Here is an 18,142-nt window from a genome sequence, read left to right on the forward strand (position 1 = left end):
GGAAGACCCTAGAATTTCTGTCCTTTTCCAGATTTTAGAGGAAATGTCTCTCTATCATTGCAGGTTTAGTTTAAAATATTGGGCTTATTATGTAGAGGTCTTGGGCGAAAGGGACTGATATGCAGTGTAGTGAAGGCAGGATGGATTATTTGGGTCTTTCTGCCTTTATGCTCAGAACTCTGGTACTTCCCAGCACCTTCTCCCTCAAAGAAGGGAAGCACCTTCTTCTACCCCTCCCTGAGGTAGGGAGGTTCTGCCACAACACTGGGCATAGCGTAAATGGTCAGGACAAAATGCTTTGGAGCCATTTTATCTTAAGTCAGGTGTCTAAGATAACTGGCTTTCCTTCTGGTAATGGCTGTTGTCCTGCAGCAGCTATGTGGGAGACCAGAAATCTGTCTGAGATGTGGACTCCTGTGCTTTGGATGTCTGAAGCTGTGTGAGGTGAACACCCCTCTCACTGCCTGTGTGCATGATGAGGAGTTAGTGGAATAAAGAACCTATCAAAGAACCATCTGACACCACCTGAGATGAAAATAATATGGAAAATGTAATCAGCTCTCTGCAGTTGAGCAGTCCCTGGAGGTCCTGTACCAAACCTGACCCACTTGCTGAACCCCAGCAGTGCAGCACTGGGCACTCCTCTGCCTGCTTTCAGAAGAATGAAAGGACAGCAGTATGAAAAGAGACAAGTACACGGGACAGCAATCAGTGGTAAGTCTTTAATAAGAAAGAGCTGGGGTATTTTGTTTGTTATTAAAAGGAAACCCACTTTCTGCAGCATTTCTCTTTGTGTGGTGCTCAGAAAGGAGGGAGGTGTTGGAAGAGGTTTGTTTTCAACCTGACTGAATGTTTTCCCAGTTCTTTCCCTGCACTCCAGCTCATCCCATCCCAGTCTTTCCAGCCATGCCGTGTTGGGAAGCAGCTGTGAGCTCATCCTCAGGGCTGAGTTCTAACATGGTAACTGTCCTGGGCTCGACTGCTTTGCAGGGATGGAGGGAGGGCTCTTGCCACTGGCAAGGAGCATCGTGACTCTTTGCCACTTGTCCCAGTTTGCTGTCAGGATGGCCTCCCGTGATGGTTCATCATGAGCCCAGCCTCCCATCTCTAAGCTCCCCAGAGGTGTTACCACTTTGCCATGGCTTCAAGTTAGTCCATCTGAGTGGATAAACTGCAGTGGGTAAAAATCAAATCCAAAACTCCTGGGTTTTGAGAGGATGATAGCAGTGGACTGTTAGTAGCAAACTAAAACCCATATCCCCTTTCCAGGTAGATGTTGCTGAGAAGATGATTCCCATGTGCTCCTCAGAAGGGCTGCTGAGCTGCCAGATGAGCACCAAGCTTTCCCTTCCTGTGTGTACCCGTCCTGCTGGCTGCAGCCCTTGCTGGACCCTGGGAGGATGCAAGGCTCTGGCTCTTTTAATGGCTGTCCAGAACAGTGAGGGAAAACTGCCTCCTCCCTGGACACAAACCACATTGATTTGCTGGTGTTTTTTCTTGGTTTTTTTTTTTTTTTTTTCTTTTGGCTGTCTGAATAACTAAGTACAAACTTCTTTCACCTATTTGACATCAATTCACTAATGGATGGCAGAAGATTTCATGTTTGGTTTTTAGCTGAAAAAGTGATGATTCAATTATAAACCTCACATTATACATCTTTGAACCATGTGAAAAGTGTGAATTTTTACAGAAAATGTGAGAGTGGTGGGGGTTGTGGAATAAACTTTTTTGCCTGAATTTTATTCTAAGTTTTGAATTAGTGAGATATATTTCATGGGACTGAGAAAGCTGTGATTTTTCCCCTTCCTTCAGTGTTGGGCTTTTTTTGTTGTTGTTTTTTGTTTTGGGTTTTTTGGGGGGATTCTTCTTCTTGTTGTTGTTGTTTAGCTTTTGTTTTTTGTAATCAGAGTATTTATTCCACAAGTTAAATGGTTTCTCATACACAAGTTAATGTTGAAAGAAAAGTGAGGATGAGGAGAGGCCAGACATTGGGTTTTAGTTGTCTCCAATTTTTTTCCTTTTAAGCTTCAGCAAAAAGGCAATTGTTTCATTTTGACCCACTTTCAAATCACATTAGCAAATGAATACAGAATGAGAAGGACAATCACATGAACTTGAAGAATGCAGCAGTTCAGGACAGGAGGGAGCAGTAGCAATCCTGCTCTGACCATCTGCCCAGACTGGGGTGTTTTAGTGTATCCTACAACATTTTTTGTGTCACCAATAACAAATTTCCAGTGATTGGAAGGGGATAAGGAAAAAGGAGCCCCCAGCACTCCTGTCCCCATTTTCCTTGGCTCCCTTTCAGGTGTCAGCAGCATGCATCTCACAGTCACTGCAGCTGCATCTGGCACTTTGTTCTTGTGTAGAGCACATCAGTACAGGTAAGTGCAAGAGGGTGCTTGCTCTGGTTCCTGAGCTCTGGAGCCTGCCATTAGAGCCAAGGCTGAGCACAAAAGCCTCACCCAGAGGGAGGGCACATCATTTTCAGTTTGCAGCAGGGAGCTTGGTTGCAGTACTCCCAGGGCCCACTGAGCTCGCTCACATCTCTCCTGGCCTGTGGGACGATGGACCTTTGGCTATGATTTATCCAAGACTTTGCTAAGCTGCTGTTCTCCACAACAGGTCTGCCTTTGCAGGGAAGGCATGCCAGCAGCTTCCTCTGGGTTTGGAAAAGTCAACTCCACAGTTACTCTCTTCCTGGAGAAACACATTTGATTTACCTTAGGAAATTAGTGCTGCTGCATTGACCTTGATGGATCTAGGCTGTGTGGTTTGTGTTTGGTTCAGGAGAGCTCAGTGGCATTTCTTAATCACTATCAAAACAGTTCACTGTGTGATAACTTCAGCATTCCCAGCTTTAGCCTTACAGCAGAAGCAGCAGTGCTTTTTCTTTTGAGAGTCCCTGATTTTTTTTCTGGCACTTGTCAGGTGTAGGTAAGGGTGATCTTGGTGTTGCATCTCCTGAGACCTTCCTCACTGTTATCCTCAGCCAGTGCCTAGGAAAGATGAGCTGGTTATCTATGAAAAAGAATTGTATCTGAATGATTGATATGTGGGAATATTCAGTCTCTGCCTGTCTGCTTTCTCACTGTGAGACTGAGGCATCACCTCTGTCTTCTGTCCTTATTCCCATTTGGTGAATGGCTGGCTGAGCAGCCGCAGAAAAGGTAGCAAATCCAAGAGACATGGAATGCTGATACAGCTCCCCAGTGTTTGTAGTGATGCTGCTGGGGGTGCCCAGCCTCAGGCAAGCATGGCAGTGACACCCTTGGAGTGGCTCTCTCCTGCCTGCCTGGGACCTTGTAGCCCTGGGGTATGAGTTACTACCAAAATTTACCTCTGTCTCAGCCTGGTCAACAAAGAAATAGCATTTTCTGCTCATAACTGGAGGGAGATACTGCTCTGCTTGGCTTCTTGAGAGCTGCCTAGAGTTTGTGCACAACTCCATATCCAGAGCCTTGCTTTTCCTGGTGCCTGACCACCAGGTGACAAGCGGAGGTACAAAATCCCTGTCCCCAGCCATCTGCAGAGAGAGGAGTTACCCAGGGACCAGCCCTGGCATTGCTCCCTGAAGCTCATGGAAGTACTACTGCTTCCAGATGTCCTGCCTGTCCCCTGCATGTCCAGTCATGTTTATTAAACCTCTGCAGCAGATTGGTATTGGGAATCAAAGGGATATAGCACAGTTTGGGGTCTGTGAATGGTTGCAGAAGTCTAGGGTGGGGAGATGGGAGCAAGGAGTGGTAATGTGGTAAGCCACTGCAGGTGCTGGATGGATCAACAGAGGGTGAAGCAGCCCCTTGCTGCCCTCCCACCAGCAGACTCCTGCAGAGAAGTGCAATTCAAACAGCAGAGACCTGAGGGGATTTGCTCCTGAGTTGTGGCACCTCCTCTTGCCCTGGTTGGCAGCCATCATTGGATGTGTTGACCCATGCCAAACTTATTCATAGATGCCTAATCCTCTGCAGCCAACCAGCTCGGTGTTGAGGACTTCCTTCCAGGAGCCAGATATGTCAGTACCATTATACGTGTGGGTCTTGAGTGACTTGTGCAAGGCCAGGCAGCAAGCTTGTGGCTGAGCAGGTGTTGAAAACCAGCTCTCCCAAGCTTCGAGTTGGCAGCCTTTGCACCAGGAAATCCTTCGTTTAACTTTCCACCACAGCAGATGGGCTTGCACCGATGTAGGAGGGAAGTCTCCATGCACTCGTGCATTTCTTCCCGTCCTTCTTCAGCTCCTCACACTTCTGCCTGAAGGCATCTCTCAGGGTAAAGAAATATTGTTCAGTGTCCAGGAGAGAGCAGAAAGGGAGCTGGATTGCCTCTGCCACCATGCACTGAAGAAAAGAATGGAATAGTTTTGGACAAGGTTCAAGGCAGGTCATGCAAGTTTGCAAAGGGCTTCTGCAGGGCTCCCTCACCAGCTCTTATCCATGAGAGCCTGTCAGGTGTAGCAGCAGGTTTCTCTGCCACCCCTCACATCTCCTTCAAAGCGGGAACAAGCTGCCCTGGAACAGGCTGACCTTCGGCATAATTATTTCTGCTTTTTTTTCCCCCAAGTCAGGGGCACCAGAGTAAAAGCTGAGGAAAGCTAAAGTAACCTCAGCTTTTTGTCAGCTTTCCTTGCAACAGTGACAGGGCTGTTGTTCTGCTCTTGGCATTAAGTAAGAAATCAGTGTTACCATGGGAGCAAACTCCCAAACAGGTGGCGATCACACACATATTAACCTGAACTAGTGCAGGAGGCACCATGTCCCCCTGTGGATCCGCCAAGGGTAGAGGAGATCTCATTACTCTTTGTTTGTGCTCAGAGTGTGGCTGTCTAGGGGATGGTGCCCAAATAGATAAGGCTCTAAGCACAGATGTCCGGTTTGATTATTCCTTTCCTTTTGCAACAAACCATATGGTACTATGGGCAGCACAGATATCTGGCAATCAAAATTCCTGGGCTCCCTCCCTGACTCCGCCATTCGCTCATTTAATTTTCAAAGCAGTTTTCATGCATCAGCAAAACTTGCTGCCTTGAACCTCCCCACCCCCTTAAAACAAGAGCTCCCCCACATCACTGGAGGTGCTTTTAAATATAGTCACCATGTCTTGCTTTGCTATCGCAAAATTAGGTGCACTTAATGCTGGTAAACTACTTTGCCACCAACAGATAAAAGGCACTACAGACAGGTTGCTAATCACTTTGATTAAGTAAAGCACCTAAAGTTTGCCACTGCTGCTGGACGATTGCAGGCTGATCCATCTATAACCTGCAGGAGTAAGATGAATTAGGCATGATAAGCATTGTTTGGTTTCTGGTGCGTCAACCAGTGAGTGAAATGACTCGGTGTTTATATGCCAGGTCACAGAGAAAAGTTTTTTGCGATTGGAAATGATTAGGACACTGATTAATGCTTCCAGTGCTCTTTGATCCAGAGCTGCTAGTTGGAATGAGCCTTGCTGCACGGAGACATCCCAACCGCCTGGTAACAAAGGTGCAGGGAGTAGAAAATGGACTGAAAAAATGCGGCTGGGGATGGGAAGGCGCTGCTGTAAGATATGCTCTTTTTCCATCGGGCTCCAGGCTTACATTCTTTGAACCATCCTCTTATTCCTGGAAGTCAAGGCAGTTTGTTACTCATATTGTGCTTGTCAGGTTTATTAATTTTAAAGAAAGTGTTCAGGAAGATTGCCAAGTCATCTGAACTTCCAGCACTGATAAGGACCTCAGGGTCTGCTAAGTTAAGAAGACAACATCCCAAGTCCAGGAAAAGCTTTAGAATACAGCACTTTCTGAGTAGTCTCAGCTCTTGTGAAACAGTTATTTCTCTCAGTGTGCAGGTGGCATCTCCTTGTGATGAGTGTTCCTTCTTTCAGCCACAGGAATTCCCATTTTTAACCCTCAATTAGAATACTTCCCTTTTATCATAGGTGAAATATTTGAAATAATTTCCTATGACAGGACACGGGAAGATTTGCTTGAGTAAGAGGTAGATTCCCCAACATTTCTTACCATTCCCACACCAGCACACCATTTGTCTTTATTATTTCGTGTCTCCTTCATGCTTTGGGTTCTGTGGTTGAACCTTGAACCAGCTGGGGGACATGAACATGGCTGCATTGCCCACTACATTTTCTTTACAGCCAGGACTGCATTATTTGTCATACTCGCTGTCACACCTGTCGATCCACACTTGGTCCTTCTGGGGTGATGTTCTTTTTTGTGTCATTTGTGTGTATCAGATGGGATTTCAATAAAAATCAAGCATAATCTGTTAGCAGGTGGTGAATGGTCACTCAAAATAGCTCTGGAAAATTAGGAGTGAAGACTCTAAAATGTCTGGATGTACCACAGAGCTGAATTGTGGGTGTCCACACCCCAAGGGCATTAAGCCATTCCCAAATCACTATCTGCTCTCTGTTTTAGGAGATCCCCAGAGCCATAGCAACTTACCTCAGAATTCTTCTACTACAAACCCAGGTGGTTCAGCAGCTACAGCTGCTTTTGTTCAGGGAAGGGAGGAGGCAGGAGCTGGGGCTGCCCCCTCCTCAGGCTACCCAAGGACATCCCTGCTGCTCCTGGCCAGCTATGTGCTGGCCGCCTCTGTGAGCCCTGCCTGAGCTCTGCCTGAGCACTGAGCATTCTGGCCATTCCACATTTCTCTTTGCTTGTGTTTGTGCTGCAGACTCCTGATTTTACAAAACATGGGAAAACTTTTGAGATACTGGAAGTGTTCAGGAGCTGAGAAACCAGTGGATGAAAACTGGTGCCCACTGGGGATGTAGGTCAGTGTAAGGAGAGAATTCGAATGCTTTTTTAACCAAACTTCAGTTTCTTTGGGTATGTCTATGTTTTCCATGTTTTGCCAAGCACAAGCGCTTGCAGACACCATCACTGACAACTTCTTTGATATGGGAGGCCCATGTCCCATCTTCCACTTGAGTCAATCGCCTGCAGAGACACCTGGCCAGACACCTTCCCACCACCATTTCACATATCCAGAGATTATCTGTGCCTTCCCTGAACTCATAGGCCTGGGACCACAGCTGGTCCCTGTACAGAGCCTGTGATCTTTGATAGCACATGAACTCACCCCAAGCTGGGCTGGTGGCTTTGGGATTTCTCCTCTGCTCAGCTGTTTTCACAAAATGCATTGAAAGTTTGCCATCTTAGGTTGCCATGTCAGTTCTCTGACATGTTTGGTTCCTTCCAGCCAATGTATTCAGCAGAAGGAGGATGGACAAACAGTGAATTCCTGGATATTTTTATGTGGGAAGTTGGTATAAATATGAGTATACATCAGTTTCCTGCCTTTGTGAAGTTGTGCTTCATACCTGTTTTCAAGCTATGTTGTCTTCCTGTGCATGGTCTGAATCAGTTAATATCTAATTGCAGATCATTTTAGTAAAAATAGGTGCCTGCTCTGCCTGCTTTCCAATTTCCAGGTGGCTCCATGGTGGCTGCTTGGCTGCTGCCTGCCCTGCTGCTAATGTTCCTGTTTTCCTCCCCAGCTTGTGTGGCTGCCCTGGCATGTTGCTGGGACAGGGAGCAGTGACGCAGGGTCTCCTGGAAGCCTGTGGATGGGCCAAGTAAAACACAGCTGGGCATCATCCCAAGTACCTCAAAGACTGCTGCACTGAGTAGGTTCCCATTGTCTCAGACATCTCATTGTACTTAATAGCAATGGAGGTGTCTGTATCGCCCTCATTTACAGCAAGCTAGTGACTGGGGCCATGAAAGGGAGGAGTTTGGGGTGAGACATGCCTCCAGCTCCTTGGGGTAGGAATCTCTGCTTATCAGATGCAATTTTGGAAAGGTATTTCAGGTGTGGCTTCCATGATGGAGGCAATTTCACACTGGTGGAAGCCATCCCAGGGGTGCATGACAACACTTGGTGGCCCCGACACTTCCCCAGCCACATGCCCCTGGCACTGCTCCAGCTCATTGCCAGCCTACTTGCTGCCTTGCTTGCCTGCCACATGCAAGACAAGAAAATGTTGGCGTGACTCTAAAACCCATCCTCCTTATCATGTTCATCTTGGTATGGATCCTAGCAGGGAGGCAGTGGGCGGAATGGTGAGTTCAAAGGTGGCTAGCCAAAAAGTTAGCTCAATCATTTGCCTTGTTATTGCTACCACAGTTAACCCTTTGGCTGCTGGCCCTGGAGTAGGGTATCTGTGAGGCTCTGTTCATCTCTCGGGCTCATGGCTCAAGCCATGACAGGTGTTTCTGTCAGGCGAGAGCTTTGGTTGCAGTCAGTTTTGCCTTTACTGGTTGCAGTTTCTTTTTTTCCTCTTTCATGAGAGGTTGCTGCTCCCAGTAAGAGGCTGGGCCATGCATGCCTGACCATGCCCATGAGGTGAAGGGCAGGGCTCGTGCTTCAGGCTGGCATGACGTGGAGCATAAAACAAAACCATAGCTGGGGAGGCATGGCCAGCAAGAAGCATGAGACTCACAGCCCCTCTGGGCAGGGTTAGACTGGGCAGACACCTGGCAGAGAGAGTGTCTGCCAGGTGTCCAGGTTAGGGTGCAGCCCAGGGCATTAAAAGTCTGGGTGTGTGAGAGCTGGAGCTGCTGTTTGAGTTAGTTGGAGATCTTAAAGATCTTTGTGTGTTGGACATCCATGGAAAGAAATTGCTGTTGGATCTTTACTGCTCTCTATTCCAAATTGTAAAGCTCAGGACAATTTTTCCCCTGACATAAATGCATAGCAAAGTATCTGTTGAAAAGATATGGGAAGGAATCACAGAAACAGAGATAAGACTAGGTTACAAGGGACCTCCTGACACTGTGTGATCCAACTTTCCATTAAAAACAGGGTCTTAGATTAGGTTAGCTGAGGCCAAATCAATTTACATCTTTATTATTTCTAGCAAGAAAGATTCTGCTATCTTCAGGCAACTGATCCTAATGTTGCTCTCACAAAAAAAAGTTTTTTTGATATTCATGTGGAGCTTCCCTAGGACTTCCCTAGAAGCCAGTTTTGCCCATTGCTTTTTCTCCTATCATAGTGCATCCTTGTGAAAAGATGTGTGTCCTCCAGAACTACTTTTTAGGTATTGGAAGGCAGTGATTTTATTTCCCCACACTAAGCCTTCCCTGCTGAAGTCTGAGCAAACGAAGTTCATTTATTTGTAAAGTTCTCCACTCCCCTAATCTTTTTGGTCCCCTCTGGACCATCTCCAAGCTTTCAACGTCCCTTGAACTGGGAAGAAAGAAACTGAACAGTGTGTTCCAGGTATGGCCCAACAGGTGCTGAGCTGAGTAGAAAGATCACATCTCTTCATTTACCGGCAATAGTCTCACTAATTCAGCCCAGGATGCTGTTGGCCATCATTGCTGCCAGGATACTTGGCTGGCTCATGTTCCCCTTGCTGTCTGCCAAGACACCCTGTGCCTTTTCAGCAGAGCAACTGTCCTGCCAGCCAGTGCCCAGCTGGTGCTCCTGCTTGGGATTATTCTATCCCAGGTTCAGGACTTGACAATTATCTCTGCTCAACCTCATGTTAAACTTCATTCTTGTTGGCCAAATCTCGACAGCCCATTGAGGTCTCTATATGGTGATTTTTTTCTTCCAGCACTGCTACCTCTTTATCCTCAAATTTGGTGACAGTGCCTTCAGGCCTACTTTCCAGACCACTTATAAAGCTGAATTGCATTGACTTCAGAAGAAATTAATTTGTGCCCAGCTGCCAGCATGACTTTGAGCCTTTTAACTTTTGAGCCTCTGAACTCAACAGTTTAGTCAGTTTCCCAGCCATTTTGTGTTTCATCTGCCCAGACCATATCTTCCTGACTTGTCAAAAAGGATTTTGAGGGAGGCTGTGTCAAACACTTTGTGAAAATCAAGTTGATGATGATATCCACTACTTTCCTTTCATCCACTGAGCATGATTTTTGGTTAAACAGGATTGACCCTTCAGTTTGTTCATGTTGGCTTTTTGCATTCAGGTTCTTGAAATGTGTTTGCATGGAAATAGCTTTTGTAAGGACCTGTTCCATAGTTCTCTCAGGGACTGAAACAAGGCTGACTGGTCTGCAATTTCGTGGATCTTCCTTCTGGCCCTTTCTGTAGGTAGACATAGTCTCCAGACTAGAAGATATCTCTCCACAAAACTGTTTAGTCTTTTGTTTTTCACTTCCCCAGCATGGGGAAATAATGTGTTTGATACCAGACAAATGGCTTAAAGCAGTATGGATGTCAACATGCACAGAACAGAAGACCCTTGTGTGTGTTGATACCAATACAAATTAAACAGAATGAAATCTGGGCTGGAAAGGACAGTAGCTCATGGTGACATTTGGTCATCACCTAAATTCTAAAGGTGTTCTTGGTGATGGTGCTCATGTTGATGGTGAAATAATCCTGTCTGCAGGTCTGGGTGAACTAAAGTGCAGTTCTCTGTAGCTTGAGCTAACTTTAATACTATTCTTCCAAGTTTCATTTAGGAGGGACTGGTCTTGCATGTATTCAGCAGTCAGGATTTTGGCCTCTCTGCCAGTAGCTGGAAGCCAGGTCTCTCCAAGGAGTGATCTTGGTTTCAAGGGACTGTTGTGATATTGCACGCAGCTGACTGGTACCTGGGGTCCTTAGATGGAGTTGTCACCTCGTGAGATGCACCTACAGTTCTTTTAGGTGAAAGGTATGTGTAAAGTTTGCACAGACCAGAGCAATAAGTGGCTTAGTTTTGGACTTATATTGATATCAATAATTATATATATCCATATATACATTGTTTAGTCAATGCAGTTATTTGGCACGATTACCCCAAAATACAGCAACATGCACTCTCAGACTTGCACTCTTCTTTCATGTTCCAAAACAAGATATACATCTTTAGCTCAGACTCTCCAGTTTTGAAATATTAGGAGCTATCCATTGATACCATAGTAGTTGTATTGGAACCTGAGTTTTGCGTTATAATAATCACCACATTAAATCGGAAATACCTTGCCACTGCCAAAGGATGGGTTTTTCTGTTCCAGCTCAACAAGTGCCCAAGTCCTTCATATATCAGCTGTTGGTGGCTCACAGTCTGGCTTCTGAGAAGAGCAAGAGGAGAATAGCAAGGGCTGAATAGGAAGTTGTAGAAAGACCAGGAAGGTTCTCGTGAGGCCTCTGAGCTGCACATGGGTGTCCTTCTTCTGCACCAATGGATTCAAATTTTAAGGTGTAATTGTGATTACAATTGTAATTGTAAGGCAATTGACATGACATTGCTTAGCACTGTTATTAATATTCATAGAGCAGATAGATATGTGTCTTCCCTTTAGGAGAGTAGAAACCCAGCATCCACCTAGACTCTGTTAATACCAACCCCAAGTTATTCCAAGATGCTAAGAAGGAAAGTGTTCTTTTATTCCTGCTTTTTCTGTTCTATATTTTTTTTTTTCCCTCCTCACTAGAATTATCTGTTTCTGGTCTGTCTGGAAAGGGTCAATAGAAAACAAGATTCCATTGGAACATTGAGACATGTCATTGCAACACCCGTGGTCAGTGTTATGTGAGTATACATTAATAGTCAGCTGAGTCTAAATAAACATGCAGAATGCCTGGTTTTGGCCGAGCAAGAAGTGGCAGCTGTTTGCTCTGGTGTTTCCTCCATGCCATGGGCTATCTCTGGCTTTGCAGAGGTGGAACAGTTTGGGGTGTCATTTGCCTGAAGCACTTTGTCATTCCCTCCCACAAGCCCTCCTTCCCTCTGTCTGGCTGCTTGCAGGTTTTCAATGAAAGGCCCTGTTCACACATGCGGCAACCCAAATTATCTCTAAATAAACCAGTATATGTGGAGAGCAATTCATGAGCACTTCCAGCACGGTGATAAATGGCAGGCAGGGCCAGTGTGTACAAGGTGGCCCCTCAGGCATGTGTCTCAATCAAGTTGTGCAAAGATACTGTAGAAGGGTGTGGAAACATGACCTTAAAATAAGAGCTGTGTCTTTTGGAGCTTTAGAGACCAGATTGTAAGTGACAGACATGCATCAGTCACCTCTTGTCTAGCATTTTATTTCCAGAACTTGACAAATACTTCAAGTTTTACCCCCTATTCCTCCCTATATGAATACCAGTCTACTTCCTGAAAAAACAACAGTCACCTTAGCCTCTTAAAGACACCTTAAACAGCCAGGTGAGATAAATAATTACAATTTGAAAAGTGAATGTACTGACCAGCCGTTTTCCAGCCCTTGCTGACAAAAATTCTTGAGGTGCAGTTGTGCTTTGCCTTAGCAGATGTTATTCTTCTGTGATGACCAAGAGAGAGAGGAAAAGTCTGCAAATGCAAGATCTGTAGGAGGTTGTGGCCAGGTTTATCCCAGCAGGTTAAATAGGGACAAGGCATAACCCTGGGTACTGGTGTATACCTGTCCATTCTGTAAGCTGTTAGCACAGCTCCAGCCCCAGCTAGAGCTTCTCCAGACAGTGCCTGGGCACCATCTGTGGATGCACACTGGCCAGAGGCCATCAACAGTAATAATTAGCCAGCAGGCACCTTGTTCTGGGGATGTGAAAGGGCTTGGCTGTCTGGATATGAGCAGTTGGGTAGTTGGTTCTGGTGCCAAGGGATGGAACCAACTTGTCTTATTTACATGTATGAACAAGATGAAGGTTTTGGAATACAGGAGCCTCAGTGGTGAGGTAGAACAGATGTGAATTTTGCAATTTCTATGAAACTTTCAAGTACTGCTTTCAGATATTCTCTCTCTTGAAAATCCTGTGCTTGCTGAATTTCTATTATTGCTCTCACATGACAAGGAAGGGAAGAAACCCTTGAACTTCACACAGTAGACATAAAATAATGTGGAAGAAATGTTAAATTATGGGAGGAGTTTTGCTCTGGTCTACAGACAAACTATAGGAGATTCATAGATCACTGATGATACAATTAGAAAGTGTAGTGTAACTTCCTATTTGTGCAAAAAGGAAGAAGGCACAGAAGGAAAGACAGATCAAAAATATGGGAATATTAAACACAAATAGTATGCAACCTGATGTGCATGTCACATAGTAATGTCTGTGCTATGTACACATCTGTACTAGTGTCTGTTTTATTATTAGGCATAATAAAAGGCATCCACTGTAGTCAAACTGGTCATGCTTGTTGTTGAAAAAATTACTATTTTTCTGCCCTTAAAAATTCCAGCTGAAATGGATCTGATTCAATGCTGTAAAGCTCATCCTTCATAAACCAGCAGTCCTGGAATCCAGCACAGCTGAATTATAGATTAAATGTATTTTTGCCCATTATGTCACTGCATTGCCTGTACTGGGGAACTCAAAATTGAGCATAATGCTCTAGATGCAGTCTCACAAGTTTCAAATAAATGGGAATTAAAACTTCTTTAACTTATACAGTTGTCTCACCATAGGAAATAGCCTGGTTGGTCAGCCAAGAGATCAACAGCACTCTGCTTGTCTACACCGACATGATGGGTTATCTCCAGAGGAGCTGGCGTGTCTTTGGCTAAGGCACTAAGCTAAGAAATGCTCAGAAAGAAAAGCTAAGAAATGTGCCTGGCTTGAAAAGTAGAAGGTGGACCTTGGTCCTGCCTGTTTGTACCACATTGATGTATCTTTGTGTCCTGTTGAAATGGGGTCCCATGAGCATAAGACGCGTGGTCTAAACAAAGAAGCAGGCAACAGGGATTATTTTGGTATCTCAGATGGCCTAGTGTATAGGATGGTTCTTTCTCTGTCCTGAATGTTCTTTGAACCTATTTCAATGTTCATTCAGTTTTTTGAATCTCCTGCTTTTTAATAAAACCAGACCTGAAGAGACATACAACTTGACTGAAGTGCTGTGCTGTAGCTGAACTGCTCTGGTTAGCAGAGCCGCCTAAGTGTTTGCAACATGTTTGCAGGATGGTAAAGTAAAGAACTAAGTGAATAAATGAGTAGCCCTAAAATGCTGAAAATAAACACTCTGTGATGGATTGAAGGGCTGGGGGAAAAATTCCCCCCTCTCCTTGCCTTGTATCCTCTCACCCCCCATCCTTTCAATATGCTCCCCAGGGTGTGTGAAGGGGATCCTTACAGGGGGAGTTACAAAGCTCTTGTCGTGATCCCAAATGTGCACTGAGCAACCTGGGTGCCTCTCCTCTCAGGCTGGGAGGTCTGAGCTCTGCCAAAAGCTTCTGGCCCCCTCTCCCAGCCTGATGCTTTGAAAGACTGTCGTTGGCTCCATGACACTGCGGGTCTGTTGACTTGTGTTTGGATGTTTGTGCTGGGATGTGTGCACAACTCAAAAGCAGGTCTGAGGTTAAGTAAAGCCCCTTGCTTGGTGGGGAACCTTGATCAACATGTCACAGAACGTGACAACTTCCATAATGGTTTTTAAAAAATGTGTACAGGGTTAGCTGCCAGCTTCCAGGGAGGGATATGTGTAACCACTTGAAATATTCAACTTCTGAGCTCTGCCATCTTCTCCACAGCAGTTTTGAAGACTTTGTTTGATTTCTCTATGCCAGCCAGTTACTGTACTATTTATCTGACATCTTTAAGTTTTGTGTGGCTTACTGAACGGTTTTTCATGTCGGAGACTTAATATAGGCTTTAGTGTTCTGATTTTTTTTCTAGTGTTCTAACTGAAAAAGAATTATTGGCTTTTAATTTTTTTATTATTTCTGTCTCTATTTATGGGCAGATATTTAATACTTTTGAAAATTTACTCCTTTTATCATGTCTTAATTCAGGCATCTAAAACCGTGGCCCACTTTGAATTTAGGCCAAACAGCCCTGCCATGACATGACACAGTTTTCTCTTGGTTGGGCACACAGCTTAGCACAGATGAGTTTGGAGGTGAGTGTGATAAAAAGATACTTAGGCTGCAAGGATAGAATAAGGTTTTGTCCAATGTACATTACTTGTAGCATACTCTTATGTCCCTCCAAGACAGGGGATGTGGATTGTGCTCTTTATGAAAGGCCTGTATAAGCACTAAATGCTGGAAATAAAAAGATGGTTGAGCGTGATTTTGCAGTCATTGTGGACTTTTATTTCAAGAGCGATGTGACTGCTGGGGTCAGTAATAATAACCAGAGTAGGCCTACCTTTCACATGCACTCAATAAACAAGTGTTGGGGTATTTACATGAAAAGAGGAATACTTACAATGCCCAAAGAAGGATTTTATTAGAGAGGCAGAAACCCAGAATGATACCATAACCTGCCCACCACCTTCTGAGGTCACAGTCACCTCTTCTGCCAGTATTGGAGAAATTTGCCACCAATCTCATTTGCTACATACTTTTCAGTAGTGTACTTCTGCTATACATCTTGAAAGAGTTTAGTGTTAAACTGGTTCTCCCATCCCCTCTGGACCTCAGTGCAAATGAGAAATGAGAATCAGGTGAAAGGCTTATGAAAACAACTATTTTTGGCTTAGCCCTGATAGGACAACAATTCCGTTGTTCTGCCCTGATATTGTCAGTGTGACTCATCTGTAGAGGACTTTCTGGCCCATTTTCTTTAAAAATGTGCTCTATCCAGAGAACTGACTGGGACTTTCTAAAACTGGAAACACTGAAAAAGAATAGTTTGCCTGTTTGTTGAATGTTGGTTAACCCTTTCTATACCACCTGACCTCAAAAGGTAGAATATGTGCTGTCTTATGCAAGAAGGTGCTTTCAACCAGAAGTGTGTTTTTATGGACTTTTTCCCCCTTTTTTTCCAGGTGGATGTGGATTATGGAGAGATCAGGTTTTAAGGCTGTTGTGGAGATTAAGTTCAGGTATCCTCAGAGACTGAATAGCTGATGGCTACTTCAGCATGGGAAGAATGGTCAAGACTGGATAATGCCACTCTGAACCTCATCTGTCCTCTGGTGGTACCTTGCAAGCCTTGGGCGTCAGAGGATTTTCCTGGTCTTTGAGATTCCCAAAGCATGAGGACTGCTGCTGAGCTTTGAGGGTGCCACCACTGACAGAAATGTGATGCTCAGCAAGAGCCTGGAGATATTTCCTCCCTTAGTCCCTTGTTGTCTAGGATGCAGATATGCCACTTTTCCCCAAACTGGGAAAATGTTTTCTTCAGTCACTCAAATACCAGAAAACAATGCATTGGAGAGCAAGGGTTAGGAAGAACTCAGTCTTGCCATCCTCCCAGCGAGGATATGTCCCTTCCTTTTCACTTGTGTGTTTTCCCTGAAGCTACAAACTCAGGTTGCAGTTGGAGAAGTGCTTACTTAGTGTGACACTGAATAATTTCTCTTTCAAGGGCTTTAAGTACTACATTGAATTAGGACTTTAGAAAGGTAAAAGCCAAGCTCCCTTTGCCAAGAGGAGCTTCCATTCATAGAGTCAGGAAGTGATCTGACATGGACATTGATGACCTACTTTGTTATCTGTATGTGAAATCTGGCTCTGCTGAAACCAGTGGCAGAACTGCCATTGATTTTAAGAGTTCTGAATTTCATTTTCAGTATGTTTATTTGCATTACTTTTTTTCCTATAATGTTCGATATGTAGGCAGAGATGTCAGGGGGAAAATAATGATATGATTGAGACACACTTTCCATTATGGTTAGGGGTGGGCAGATGTCACTGTGGGAAGATGCATTCAGAGTTTAGCCTGGCACTTTGAAATGCTTTTAATTTTTTCCTGCCTGCCGTGCTTCAGTCTTCCAGGTTAAACTTGTGTATGAATGGCAGGTCTTATTATTTTGAGTATTCTATGTTTTTCTTCATTATTTAGATACCAAACTTGCAAAACATGCCTCTTAGCAGGGCAATTCATCCTCTACTGGATCTTAATGAGACCAGTTCTTCCTTTCCTGGGAAAGTATGTGCCTCTGGTGAGAGAAGCCCACCTTTCACAAACCACAGCTAAAGCTTGTTTTTTCACTGAAGCACAAGCACACAGCCACTTGCAAATGTCAGTTTTCTTAGCATGGAGCAAATATACATTTTGTAAATGTGGGACAGACATGTTTTGATGTGGGTCTTGAACAGGGCTTCAGTATAGAGATAGCTCATCTTTAATTTATAGTTACATGCAACTGAACCATTCCAGGAAAAGCCATTTTGTGGTTCTTGGGCCAGGGAAGAAGGAGGAGGAGGAGGAGGATAAAAACCTTCTACCCTAAACAGTAACAGATAGGACAGGCAGAACAGATCTATGTTCCCTAAATGAAAACTTAGTAAAGAGCTCTTAAAATGTTTCTCAGTATTAAAATCACTGAGAGATTTGTGCTAAAACTCTTTCAGGTATCAGCTCTTCTTTGGGGAAAAAAATAAACACTCCTTTTTTTGTTTGCTACCTCTGTTGCCACAAGCAAATTTAGTTCAATTCAGCTGGCAGCCAGTCACCAGTGGTGCTCCCCAGGACTCAGTACTGGGGCCAGTTCTTCTTAAACTCTTTATCAATTATATTGATGAGGGCATTGAGGGCACACAGTAAGTTTGTGGACAACATGAAACTGGATGGGACTGTTGATCTGCCAAAAGCATCTGGAAAGGGATCTGCAAAGGAATCTGAACAGGCTGGGTTGATGGGCTGAGGCCAATTGTATGAGGTTCAACAAGGCCAAGTGCCAGGTCCTGCACTTGGGTCACAACAACCCACTGCAGTGATACAGGGTAGGGGCAGAATGGCTGGAAAGCTGCCCAAAGGAAAAGAACCTCTGATCAGCAGTGGCTGAACATGAGTCAGTGTGCCCAGGTGGCCAAGAAGGCCAATGGCACCTGGTCTGCATCCAAAAGAGTGTGGCCAGCAGGACCAGGGCAGTGATTGTCCCCCTGTGCTGGGCACTGGTGAGGTCACACCTCAATCCTGGATTCAGTTTGGGGCCCCTCACTGCAAGAAAGACACAGAGGGGCTGGAGTGTCCAGAGAAGGGCCGTGGAGCTGGGGAAGGGGCTGGAGCACAAGTCCTGTGAGGAGCAGCTGAGGGAGCTGGGGGTGTGAAGCCTGGAGAAAAGGAGGCTCAGGTGAGACCTTGTCACTCTCTATGACTCTGTGAAAGGAAGTTGTAGCCAGGTGGGAGTCAGTCTCTTCTCCTAAGTAAGAAGTAATGGGACAAGAGAAAATGGCCTCGTGTTGTGCCAGAGGAGGTTTAAATTGAATATTAGGAATAGTTTATTAATTTTTTCATGGAAAGGGCATTCAAGCATTAGAACAGGCTGCCCAGGGAATTGGTGAAATCACAATCCCTAGAGA

The 18,142-nt window shown here is 44.9% G+C and overlaps 1 long non-coding RNA gene across 3 annotated transcripts in view; it reads left to right on the forward strand.

Moving 5' to 3' along the window:
- Window positions 1-17,888, forward strand: part of LOC119698382 — a 146,915-nt gene extending 129,027 nt beyond the window's left edge. For 2 of the 3 annotated variants that reach the window (XR_005256147.1, XR_005256145.1), the window contains exon 4: window positions 1-17,888. This exon is cut by the window's left edge and continues 19,698 nt beyond it. This is a non-coding gene — a long non-coding RNA (uncharacterized LOC119698382). The other variant, XR_005256146.1, reaches the window with a different exon arrangement.
- The last annotated feature ends 254 nt before the right edge of the window (window positions 17,889-18,142 follow it).

This window comes from Motacilla alba, chromosome 2 (genome assembly GCF_015832195.1).
Source record: "Motacilla alba alba isolate MOTALB_02 chromosome 2, Motacilla_alba_V1.0_pri, whole genome shotgun sequence".
NCBI lineage: Eukaryota > Metazoa > Chordata > Aves > Passeriformes > Motacillidae > Motacilla > Motacilla alba.